This window comes from Scyliorhinus torazame, unplaced genomic scaffold (genome assembly GCF_047496885.1).
Source record: "Scyliorhinus torazame isolate Kashiwa2021f unplaced genomic scaffold, sScyTor2.1 scaffold_166, whole genome shotgun sequence".
In the NCBI taxonomy this organism is placed as follows: Eukaryota; Metazoa; Chordata; class Chondrichthyes; order Carcharhiniformes; family Scyliorhinidae; genus Scyliorhinus; species Scyliorhinus torazame.
This window is the reverse complement of record NW_027307893.1, coordinates 229,790-243,321: the sequence shown is the minus strand read 5'-3', so window position 1 is coordinate 243,321 and position 13,532 is coordinate 229,790. Positions and strand designations below refer to the sequence as shown.

The 13,532-nt window shown below is 48.9% G+C and overlaps 1 non-coding gene across 1 annotated transcript; it reads right to left on the bottom strand.

Moving 5' to 3' along the window:
- Window positions 1-215: 215 nt before the first annotated feature.
- On the bottom strand, window positions 216-405 carry LOC140405638 (U2 spliceosomal RNA). Its single transcript, XR_011938725.1, has one exon. It is a non-coding gene; the product is annotated as a U2 spliceosomal RNA (small nuclear RNA).
- Between the last annotated feature and the right edge of the window lie 13,127 nt (window positions 406-13,532).

The window sequence follows — 13,532 nt, the reverse complement described above, 5'->3', positions numbered from 1 at the left end:
GCAGCATCTGTCGGGAGAGGAAAGAGGTTTTGAGTCCGCTGACTCTCTGTCAAAGCTGAGAAAGAGTGGTGATGCAGTGCGGTGCATTGAGTGTGTGGGATGTGGAGAATGGGCAGTAATTTTGTTTTGTGAGTGAATAGGATGAAAGAAAAAAGAGATAAAGGGCAGCTTTGTGTGTGCAATCTGATTTTTGACTTGGAAATTCCCCATAAACGGGGGTGTGCACCATTCCTGGAGATACTGCAATATCAGGTTGATGCGTGGAGTGGACAGAGCAAGCCCCAGGTCCATCTCCCTGCTGTAAAAATCAATTTAATATATGGTCCCCGATAAGGGACGTTCCAGATATTAAACTGAAAAGAACAGAAACTACACTTGATCTGAGCCAAAAGGCCGAGAAGCGATGCCCAGGGCTCTGGAGTTGCCCAAGTGCCATATGCCTTCCCTCTTTTACAGCAGACTGACAGCATTCAAAGCCTTTCCGATGTCAACACTGAGACTTTCCCTCTAGGCTTATTGCTGCTGGCCTTTCCCATCGGAACAGGAGATTCACATTTACAGAACCGGCCTCTTTCCCCCTTTTTCAGCCGGACCGCGTGACACCTATGTAGATGAGGAGTGGGCCACCAATCAGATGGGCGCGGGCGGTGCCGATCCACACGCACGTCACTGTCGCAGGCCAGCTTTGGGGAAAACCCTTGAATGGGCAGCAGCAGGGGGAAGGAACTCGGCTGCTGCCACTCGCCCTGCCTTCTCCCAGAGCCCCGCGAACATTTCCCCTTCAGATAATTCCCCTTTTGAAAGGCAGGCTTGGAACTCTCAGGATGTGGAGGTGCCGGCGTTGGACTGGGGTGGGCACAGTAAGGAGTCTGACAACACCAGGTTAAAGTCCAACAGGTTTGGAAGGAGCAGCGCTCCGGAAGCAAGTGATTTGAAACAGACCTGTTGGACTTTAACCTGGTGTTGTCAGACTTCTTATTGTTGAAACTCTCAGGCGTGCATTGCAGATTCTAACCACTCGTGCTGTGCTATTAAAAATAGGAGTGTTCGGGATGTATTTGGCAGTCCTGTCAGCTTCAGGAAGGAGGAATGGACGTATAGGGACACTGCGGAGTGGGGGTGGTTTTGTCCCCTTTGTGTCTGCTGTGTGTTTCCAGCATTTTCTCTTTGAATTCAGAATTCGACCAAGTTATTTTCTCTTTATTTCTACTTTGCCTGTTTCCTGCACCTCCATTCTGGAATGTTTATTTCATGTCCTTCTTCAGACTGATTTCTTTACTCCATTACTTTGCAGGCCTTTTCCCTCATGAGGATGGTGCGTGTCCGGCATTCACAGAGATCTCTTCCAACTTTTCAAAATACCTTTTTGTTTTGTTTCCTTGGTTCCCTTTGCTGGTCCCAGTACAACCCCAGCCCTCCCCCACAGTGCTCCCACTGAGCACTGACCTCTGTTCTCCGATTAACACATTCTGATATCTCTCACCTTTATGCCGCTATTAACACCCCCCCACCCCCCCCCCCACCCCCCACCCCCCCACCCCCGTCCTCGATGGCACCCCACTTGTCTCATGACCATGACATCTTTGTCAATCTCTCCTTAGCTCTGGCCTTCCATTCTGCCCCACCCACCTCTGTAATTATTACATTTCTATCCCTCTTCAGCACGGTAGCATTGTGTATAGCACAATTGCTACACAGCTCCAGGGTCCCAGGTTCGATTCCGGCTTGGGTCACTGTCTGTGCGGAGTCTGCACGTCCTCCCCGTGTCTGCGTGGGTTTCCTCCGGGTGCTCCGGTTTCCTCCCACAGTCCAAAGATGTGCAGGTTAGGTGGATTGGCCGTGATCAATTGCCCTTAGTGTCCAAAATTGCCCTTAGTGTTGGGTGGGGTTACTGGGTTTTGGGGATAGGGTGGAGGTGTTGACCTTGGATAGGGTGCTCTTTCCAAGAGCCGATGCAGACTCGATGGGCCGAATGGCCTCCTTCTGCGCTGTAATTTCTATGAAATGAAAAGTTCTGTGGAAGGGTCACATGAGCTCTATTTCTTCCCTCCACAGCTGGCACCAGGCCTGCTGTTTACCCAGCATTACCAATTTTTATTTCAACGTTAGAACATAGAATATACAGTGCAGAAGGAGGCCATTCGGCCCATCGAGTCTGCACCAAACCACTTAAGCCCTCACTTCCACCCTATCCCCGTAACTCAATAACCCCTCCTAACCTTTTGGGACAATTTCGCACGGCCAATCCACCTAACCTTTTTAAAAAAAATATGTTTATTCAGAATTTTTCAACAACAATTTTCAACCATTCAAACCGCCCCCCCCCGTAACAAAAAAACTGAAAAGAAAAGTACCAGAACAAGACAGAAACATATCAATCCAACATAATACAGAACTTGTACAGTGGGTTCCTCCCGCACAGATTGACTTTCCCATATGTTTATGTTTTTCCTTTTTCAAGTGCCCCTCGGAAACCACCCCCCCCGCACACCCATATACCCCCCCCCCCCCCCCCGAAAGAGACCCCCACCTCTCCCTGGGTTGCTGCTGCTGCTCCATCTAACGCTCCGCGAGATAGTCTAGGAACGGTTGCCACCGCCTGGAGAACCCCTGCACTGACCCTCTCAAGGCAAACTTTATCCTCTCCAACTTGATAAACCCTGCCATGTCATTTATCCAGGCTTCCACACTGGGGGGCTTCGTGTCTTTCCACAATAGCAAGATCCTCCGCCGGGCTACCAGGGACACAAAGGCCAGAATACCGGCCTCTTTCACCTCCTGCACTCCCGGCCAATCCACCTAACCGCACCGGTCCACAGGAATGAAGCTCCGGAAGAGCCGCTCCCGGAGTCCACGCCTGTGCCTGCTCCGTGCCCAGCTCCACAGCCACCCGAAACGGCTGCAACACCAGTGCTTCGGCTGTCGCAACGTACGATCCGGGCACCGGACCGACTGAATCTGTAAACCCGTCACCCCCGCCGGACTTCATTTTTTAAACAGGGGGTGAATGTGGTGAATGGAACTACCGTTAATTCACCAGTGCACTGTGATATCAGTTTACTGCTGTATCGCGTTACGTTACGTGTTTAACCCTGTGGGCTCCACCTATGGGCCATTGTACGGCTTCACCCACAGGGGGATTTGTCGGGGCATGTACGGGCTCGCCCATGGCTCCTCCCCTTACAGGAAGTATAAAGAGCAGCTGACCTGCGGGGCCGCATTCATTGTTGTACCGGTCACTTGTTAACTGTGGTCATGCAAACTAATACATGGCACGTGTGAGGGCGTGTGTAACAGATCAGAGTCTCCTTATGGAAAGTGCATTTTCATGGTGGGAAAACCGTGAGGAAACATCCAAACTGTAATACTGAGAAGTAACTTTAATTGCTCAAAGTGACTAAAGGAATCCGGCTTCAAGCACGATGTTAATTAAATGACCGATAAATGCCAGCATTCATCAGTGACTGTGGGCACAGGTCAGGTCATTGACCAGAGGTGCCAATTGGCCCATCACAATAAAAAGGGGGAGCCAATGGAAATCTGCCACTTCATGTTCAACTCGGCAGTAGAGGTGAAACCAATCACTCACTGGAATAACAATTTAGGGTGACAACAAGTAGAGATGCCACTCCTCACTAGGGCATAACAACCAATGAAATGACGATTAAAAAGGTTTGAGTTGAAATGGCAGACATTACAAAATGTAATCCAGAGAGGTGGGCATCTTGCCACACCTCAATGAAGCTAAACATGCAGAGGGCAGCACGGTGGGTTAGCACTGCTGCCTCACGGCGCCGAAGTCCCCGGTTCGATCCCGGCTCTGGGTCACTGTCCGTGTGGAGTTTGCACATTCTCCCTCTCGTTTTTTTCCGTGCGGACGCTTTCCCGCAGACACTGTTCCGCGGTCTGTCACACATCTGACTCGAATCCATCCACTGTCGACATGATTTGGAGCATGCCTATCCCAGAGTAAGGCTTTGGGAGATCCTGGACTATGGATTTCAAGATTAAACTGGGATGCCCTCCAGCGACGTGTCCGCCGTGTTTCCTTGCCAAGCAAACTTCTGATTGGACCACTCTGCCTCGCCCTCCCCTATCCCTCTCTGACTCTCCCCCTCTGACACCCCATCCTCTCCCTGTCTGACTCTTCGCCACCCTCTCACTATTTGACTGCCCAAACGCTGTGGCCCTTTAACTCTATGCGACCCTCTGACTCTCCCTTCCCCTTTGACTGCCCCTACCCTCTGCCCCTTTGACTCTCCCCCAATCTCTCCCACTCTGACTCCCCCCATCCTCTCCTGAGCTGACACCCCTCCCTTCTCACTCTGACTCCCCCTACCCTCTCTTTCTCCGACCCCCCTACCTTCTCCCCCCTGACTTCCCCCAGCCTCCCCCCCTGACTCTCTCCCTCCCCCTCTGAGACCCTCTACCTCCTTGTCCTCTGCCTCCCCTATCGTCTCCCATTTTGACTCTTCCCTACGCTTTCCCTTGACTTTCCCCCTATCCTATTCGCCTCTGACTCTGCCCTACCCTTGTTAATTCTGACTCCCACCCACCCCATTCCCCTCAGACATTTCCAACCCTTTCCCCCCTGACTCTCCCTATACTATCCCCCACTGGCACTCCCCTAGCCTCTCTCCTCTGACTCTTCCATATCCTCTTCCCCTCTGACTCTCCCCTACCCTCTCCGCTTCTGACTCCCACCCACCCCTTCCCCTCTGTCTCTCCCATCTCCTCCTCTGTCTCTCCGCACCCTATCCTCCTGTGAATTGGTCCCTCACCGTCTTCTCGTCTGACTCTCCACAACCCTCCCCCTCTGTGACTGGGAATTTCTCTCCAGATAATGGGAACTGGGCACTGACTCTACACTGGAGACCAAAAGTAATGCGAGCAGAATTAGGCCCTAACAATCACATATCGAAAGAAATTGTTGGAAGAGAGAGAAAGTTTGAAACAGGTTGACAGAGGAAGGGACATTTATGGCCTCACCTCCAGTAACTTCACAGTAACTTCATTCAAGCCTACTTGTGACAATAAGCGATTTTCATTTCATTTCATTTCACATCCACGGTCGGACAGTAGTTAGCACTGTTGCTTCCCAGCGCTCGGGTCAGAAGTTCGATTTCCGCCTTGGGTGCGGAGTCTGCACATTCTGAACGTGTCTGTGTGGGTTTCCTCCGGATGCTCTGGCTTCCTCCCACAAGTCCCCAAAGAGGTATTGTTTGGTGAATTGGACATTCCGAATTCTCCCTTCGTGTACCCGGACAGGCGCCGAAATTTGACCACTAGGGGATTTTCTCAGTAACTTTATCACAGCGTTAATGTAAACCTAGTTGGTGAGGGTAAAATATTATTATAATAATAAATATTATTATATCCTCCAACTGTCACCGCCCTGTCCGAAACACAAATCCCTCTCTGTGGTTGAGGACAAGCCTTTCCACTTTTAATTTTAGCCCCATTTCCTCACCCCCTCTCGATTACTTTTCACTCACTGAGCTGTGTTTTTTTTAATTGTGTGGTAACTAGTTACAGTTCAAGGAAGACCGCCGGTCATTGACGGATCCCACAGGCAGCAATGTGATAATATCAGGTATGGAGAACCGGACACATTGCATTCCGCCATCCTAGTACCTTGTATAATCCTTCCACCCCACCATCTGAAAGCCATGGGCATTCCGAGTTTGGAATCCCACTCCCTCTGTCCCCAGAAGTAGTAAAACTCACCTCTTTAACCCCGCAAAAAGCCGGGTTCATTCCTTTGCCAGACTTTTTAAAACTCACCCTTCCCAGCATTTATTTCATCATTATAAATGAAAGGGTGTGCTGTGGCCATCTTTTATATTTATCAGTGATTAACATTCGGAACGCCGAAACATTTGGAAGTCAATGTATTGGTGTTTCTAGAGGCAGTGCTGAGCAAGATCGCAGAAACTGCCCTATCAGGAGATCACCCCAGAAACTGTGCCTCTCTCCTAAGAAACATCCCGCGCTTACTCCACTTCAATATGGGCAGCACGGTAGCACAGTGGGTAGCGCAATTGCTTCACAGCTCCAGGGTCTCAGGTTCGATTCCCGGCTTGGGTCACTGTCTGTGTGGAGTCTGCACGTTCTCCCCGTGTGTGCGTGGGTTTCCTCCGGGTGCTCCGGTTTCCTCCCACAGTCCAAAGATGTGCGGGTTAGGTGGATTGGCCATGCTAAATTGCCCTTAGTGTCCAAAATTGCCCTTAGTGTCCAAAACTTGCCCTTAGTGTTGGGTGGGGTTACTGGGTTATGGGGATAGGGTGGTGTGGGCTTGGGTAGGGTGCTCTTTCCAAGAGCCGGTGCAGACTCGATGGGCCGAATGGCCTCCTTCTGCACTGTAAATTCTATAAATCTATAAATAAATATGTATTTCAACCGTGCACAGCAGGATCCCACAGACATACCCTGCAATGTGTTATCCGCCAGATTTGAAAACAGGTGTTTTAGACTTGAGAGTTTATGAAATATATTTTAAAACACAACCGGACAGATTCAACATCGTTTACACAGACGGATTTACACAGAAAATGTCTCCACCATAGCCTTTCATGTTTTGATGTAATAATCATAGAGTTGCACAGTACTGAACAGGCCCTTCGGCCCATCAAGCCTGCAGCGATACTTCAGGTGCTCATCCAGCTACTTTTGAAAGATTGGGAGGTTTCCATCCTCATTCCTCTTCCTAAGGCCCGGATTCCACTGTCCCGGATTCCCCATCCCTCTGGGTGAAATTTCTTTCCACAAGGCCACTTTCACCTGAAAGTGATGCCCCCTTGTTATTGACACTTCAGCTGAGGGGAAAGACTGCTTCCTATCCATCATGTCTATGTCCCTCATAATCTTATACACCTCCCCCCTCAGTCTTCTCAGCCCCAAGGTAAACATGATGTGGAGATGTCGGCATTGGACTGGGGTGAGCACAGTACGAAGTCTTACATCACCAGGTTAAAGTCCAACAGGTTTGTTTCGAATCACCATCTGTCAGAGCACGGCTGGAACCTGTTGGACTTCAGCCTGATGTTGTCAGAGTTCTTACCAAGGAAAACAACCCAAGCTTATCCAGCCTCACTCCGTCGCTCAATTGTACACTGACATTATCATTTACACTTATTACACGATCAAATATGGGAAGAAATGGCTGGGAATGTAGAGCGAAAGTTGGAATTATGACAGAGGCAGGGACATTTGACCTTCATTTCGTCCACACAATGCTGCATATCCCTCTCTCTCTCCCTCTCGCCCTCTCTTTCCACACAATTCTCTCGATGAGGGAGAAAGATGGCGAGACTGAGGGTGATAGAGAGAGAGATACATAGAGAGAGACAGAGACAGATACACTAGAATATTCTACAGTCACAAACCCAATAACGTGACTTAAAATAGTTCTGGTTCCTGTGCTTTTACATGTAAACGTGGCATTAATTACACCATAACACAGGCCCTGTTCTCATTGACAAATTAAACAAGTTTCCATCAGAGCCATTTTTTATTCCAGGCCTTTGGGAGCGCTCGATCAAAATCTCCTCAGACAAGTTCATGCCGTATCATTAGAAATAGATTCCCCCTCACATTGGACATGTCATGTTTCAACGTTTAAAATTACACCATCAGATAATAAAGGCCCTTCAGTCAATGAATTGATTACAGTAGCAATGAAGGCATTTCTGGTACAGCAAGATTATAGTAGCATGCCCACTTCAGAGGAGGACAACCCTTACTCTCCTCGGAATCTAGTCTCTTTCCACTACCGCTCATGAGCCTCTCACACACCCCGGCCTCTCCCTGTTCAGTTTCCCCTTCCTTCCTCCATTTCCCGAGATCTCTCTGCCAGTCGCCCTCGCTCCCAACCTCCCTCTTTCATTCAATATTTCACGTTTAAAGTGAGTTCATGGCTGCAGTGCAAGTATTAGGGAGCCCGGCAACGTGCGAACACAGCACGATCCCACACTCACAAACTGGTCACGGCCGGGGTATCAAAGCGATCTAAACATTGAAACCTGGAGCAGGAGGAGACCATTGGCTCTGCTATTTATTATTATGGCTGATCATTCAACTCAGTTCCCGCCTCCCCCGGCAAACATCCTTGGATTCCTTTAGCCCCGAAGAGCTGTCTCTAATTCGTTGAAAACAAGTCGACATTAACCAGCAGCATTGTCCAACGTGGGTCTCTATAAACACAAAATATAGGCTGGCCAAGAGAGTGAGAGACATCCGCAATTAGCACCTTAATAAACTCGGTTCAAAATGCTTCCTGCACATTGCAATGAATCCCTAAATCCATCGCATTGCGGAGGGGAAACTGTCACCAGCATTATCCAGGAATAAAATTTCACCTTAACCAACTTTCAATTCAGGTCCCTCTTCCACCAGCTTCACAAGTTGATGACGGATTTAAAAATAAAAACAGCGTGTGCTTCATTTGGCAACATCTTATTGGGTCATCTGTGCACAGCAAGACCCCAAGTTACCGTTTCCATTCTCTCTCCTCTTCCCTCCCTCTCGCCTTCCTACCCATTCTCTCTCTCCCCCTTTTCCATTCTCTCTCCCTTTGCCATTAACTCTCTCTCCCTTCGCCATTCTCTCTCTCTCTCCCTCTCTCCTCATTTACCATTTTCTCTCCCTCTCCTTGCCGATTCTCTCTCTCCCCTTTCTCATTTCTCTCTCTGCCTATTTCCCATTTCTCCCTTATCCTTTCCCATTCTCTCTCCTCGATTGCCAATCTCCCTGTCCTTTCTCATTCTCTCCCCTCTAGACTTCTCCCTCTACGCTTTTCCATTTCTCTCTGTCCCTCTTTCCCATTTCTCTCTCCTCCTGTCTCTTTCTTTCTCTTTCTTTCCCACTCTTTTCTCTCGCCCACCCTTCTTATTCTCTCTCTCCATCTTTCTCTTTCTGACCTCCTTTCACATTCTCTCACACTACCCCTTTCCATTTTCAGTCTCTCTCCCTTTCCCACTTCTCTCTCTCTCTCTCTCCCCCCCCCCCCCATTTATATTCTCCCTCTAACCACAAATAAATAAGAGACATAGAGCAGGGAAATCCTCAATAAAAGTATTTAAAGAGGTGTTGCACTGATTAGGAGTTGGACAAATGCAGAAATTCTCCTGAGGCCCTCTCAGATGACACCTTGTATTGAGGCCGAGTCAGAGAGGTTGAATTAAACATCAGGGGACAAAGAACAGGCCCCCTACTCTTAACTCGCATTTAACCCCGTTACAGTACCAAGGAAGCCACAGGAAGCGCAAGGTTTTGAGCAACAGTGTGTTACTTTGACAGAGCACTTTACTCCACTCAAAGCTAATGTCACAAATTAAAGGTCAAATGGGCTGTCGACATTTTGCTTTGAGCATCATCGTTGATTCCTTCGTCTCTCACTATCTCCTACTATTCACACAAAATCGACACATCTTTTCTTTCTTTCATTTGCGAATTAGCACAGCCCTTGCATTGTGGAAGCTTTTGCAAATTAATGTCTCCACTCATTCCCAGCCAATCAAATAACTTCCCTTCAGTCCTTGCTTCTCCCCAACCTCGAACATTTGATCAAAACACACGGCCTGGCCAACTTTTCCTTCTCTGAGGAAATCTCACTGGATGTAAAGTTGAAGACTTTTTCCCCAATAAATTTCGGATCAATCTTCAAATTATCCGCAGCATTTTTGATATTGTCTCGCCTCCCGTCGTCGTGAGAGTGAACACACCCGTGTCCCTGCATTTCACTTCATTCTCTCATTGCATCCTAACTGCAGTCGCTCCACCTGTCTGTAAAGAGTTATGGAGTCACATCCACTGTCTCTGAATCCAATCCAATCGATCGCCCTCAGTAGCAATATCCCAATTCCCGAAGTGACTACATCCCGATCTCTTCAGTCACCATATGCTGCTCCGCACAATCAGTCAATATAACCCACTCCCTACAGGCAAAACACCGCACCCCACTGAGAGAGCATCTCATCCTCCGGTTAGGAACGTCCCCCTCCCCCCCACATCTGCATCAGTCACAGCGTACCTCTGATTTTAGTTTCTCTGCTGTTTTGCTTTTCCCACCTTTTGTTCTCTCTGGGGGCTACCATTAGCACTCTGTTCCCTTAGTTTCGGTGAGTATTAGCACTGTTCCCTTGGTTTGGGTGGCTATTAGCACTCTGTTCCCTTGGTTTCGGTGGGTATTAGCACTCTGTTCCCTTGGTTTCGGTGGCTATTAGCACTCTGTTCCCTTGGTTTCGGTGGCTATTAGCACTCTGTTCCCTTGGTTTCGGTGGGTATTAGCACTCTGTTACCTTGGTTTCGGTGGCTATTAGCACTCTGTTCCCTTGGTTTCGGTGTCTATTAGCACTCTGTTCCCTTGGTTTCGGTGGCTATTAGCACTCTGTTCCCTTGGTTTCGGTGGCTATTAGCACTCTGTTCCCTTGGTTTCGGTGGCTATTAGCACTCTGTTCCCTTGGTTTCGGTGGCTATTAGCACTCTGTTCCCTTGGTTTCGGTGGCTATTAGCACTCTGTTCCCTTGATTTCGGTGGCTATTAGCACTCTGTTCCCTTGGTTTTGGTGGCTATTAGCACTCTGTTCCCTTGGTTTCGGTGGGTATTAGCACTCTGTTCCCTTGGTTTCGGTGGCTATTAGCACTCTGTTCCCTTGGTTTCGGTGGCTATTAGCACTCTGTTCCCTTGGTTTCGGTGGCTATTAGCACTCTGTTCCCTTGGTTTCGGTGGCTATTAGCACTCTGTTCCCTTGGTTTCGGTGGCTATTAGCACTCTGTTCCCTTGGTTTCGGTGGCTATTAGCACTCTGTTCCCTTGGTTTCGGTGGGTATTAGCACTCTGTTACCTTGGTTTCGGTGGCTATTAGCACTCTGTTCCCTTGGTTTCGGTGGCTATTAGCACTCTGTTCCCTTGGTTTCGGTGGCTATTAGCACTCTGTTCCCTTGGTTTCGGTGGCTATTAGCACTCTGTTCCCTTGGTTTCGGTGGCTATTAGCACTTTGTTCCCTTGGTTTCGGTGGCTATTAGCACTCTGTTCCCTTGGTTTCGGTGGCTATTAGCACTCTGTTCCCTTGGTTTCTCTAACTCATCTTTCATTCCCTCGCGCCACATATAAACATGTCCTACTTGCTACGTATTTTAGCTTTCATAAAGGCTCATGTGGACTCGAAACATTAGCTCTTTTCTCTCCCTACATCTGTTGCCAGAGCTGCTGAGATTTTCCAGCATTTTCTCTTTTCGTTTCTGCCACCACGCTCCCTCTTTCCCCCGGACCGTCACTTTCCTCACCAGCGGTCTTCACACTGAAAGGATCAAACCCTCTATTTGCACCAAGTCCAGCATGATTCCAGCACAGCAACATCTTCTGCTCTCTCCAAACACCCCCGCCACACATCTCCCCCCCCCCCCCCCCACACACACATACAGTTATTTGCATTCTGTAGGTTCCGTTCCTCCTTTATAACTTTGCCCACTCATCCATCGCACCAAACACACCTTCCATGTCCCCGTGCCCCTTCGATTGCAGCCGCAGGTTGTGAAACAGCTGCTCATTTACCCCGTACCCGGTTCATGATTCTCGGCAGCAACTCTCCTTTCAGGCAAAGCAGCCATTCACTTTTGCAGCCTGCTATTTGACCGACCCCATTCACTGCTTCCAATAGAGTCTCCTGTGCCTTGGAGGTACTAACCGAAGACATGGTGACCGCTTTGCAGAACACCTTCACGCAGCCCCAAGAATGGCCCAGCCTCCCTCTCGCCTGTCATTGTCACTCAGCACCTTGCTCTGCTGCCCACGTGCCTGTGCTAGCCTGCTGCAAGGATCGAGTGAAGCCCATGTCTGATGGAAAAAGTCAGTCGCTGACAATTAAAACAGTCGCCCTGGTGTGAGAAACTGCTAACTTAAAATCGTTTTTCTCGCGGAACCACATCGAAATGCGTAACTGATTTTTGTTTCCTGCTACATTTGATACACTGAGGCTGGCGGCCTGACTGTTCTGGTGAGAAAATGCAAGTTGACCCATTAGCCCGCCTGCAGTTGGCAGGGACCGAAGAGATGGGCAGCTTCAATCTTTCCACCTCAACACATGAATGTGATCACATTTTCCATGCCAGTATCTGAGGGCTCGTGTATTAGTCTGGTGCTGAACGCTGTGTAATAATCAGCCAGCTTCCCACTTCTGATCTTACGTTGCAGAGACGGTAACTGATAAAGCAATCGAAGGTGGTTGGGCGACAGAGGGTCTGTGGCTATTTCCTGGAATATCCTGCCTGACAGTGAGGTGAAAGTAGATTCCATCATGACTTCAAGAACAAATTCTGTGCAATCTCAAAGCATTCCTACAGGGCATGCACGGCGATGGGCGAAGTGCTTGAAAATCGGGTTAGAATGAGTCGGTGGAAGTGTTTGACTGGCGCATTCACAATGGGCCGAAGGGCCTTTTGTATGGTATGTGATTCTGTGACGCTATGTATACAGAAGGTAGCCATTTCGCCATTCGAGTATTCACCAACCTTCCGAAAGAGAACTGTACCTCGGTCCATTCATCGCGCCTCCCGACCCCTATCTCCATAGCCTAATGTGCACATCTCTGGACACTAAAGGCCAATTTAACATGGCCAATCTGCCTAACCATCGCCACCTAATACCCCTGCTGTACCTGTTTGGGGAGAGTCAGAGGGGGATGGATTGTCTGCTGAGATTGAAAGGCCCAGTGCGACACATGATCTTAACCTGATGTCTCTCTGCCTCCGAATTATTCAACACTGGGTCGGAATGTGTACGCCACCGGAAGCACCGGGAGCAAACACATGTCGGTGTTGGTTAAACCCAACTCTTCAGTTCGCCCTGGTGCCCCTTTGACACACCAGGTGAGAGGTGAGTTTGGAATCCCTGTTGTGTTAAGAGTCATGGGCAACGTCCAATCTCAGGGTCACTTTTTATTTGTTCCAAGGACTTTTCACCTTGGACAGCATCATGCTTTCAATGCTCACCTGGTCAACGGCCATCATTGAGATTTACCTCAACAGGTTAGAAATGTGACGTTGATTCCTGAATCCAGATGCTGACATTTCCACCGTTTCGGCGTCAAGAGCACCACGGTAGCACAGCGGCTAGCACTGTTGCTTCACAGCGCCAGGGTCCCGAGTTCGATTCCCGGCTTGGGTCACGGTGTGCACGGAGTGGGAACACTCTCCCTGTGTCTGCGTGGGTTTCGTATGGGTCCAGCTTCCTCCCACTGGACCCGGAAAACGTCAATAAACGTACTGTTCGGTAGTTTGGACATCTTTAATTCTCCCTCTGTGTACCTGAAGAGCGCCGGAATTTGACGACTACGGGCTTTTCACAGTACCGTCAGTGCAGTGTTAATGTAAGTCTACGTGTGACAATAAAGATTAGTATTATTATCACCGTTTGTGCATTGGTGCTTGTCCACAGTTGGCAATAGAAGAATATTAAATGGACAGTTTGATTGGATGAAATCATCATTTGGATTTACAAAGTGTTACTCGGGCTGGGAAATTGAACTTGCAGGGA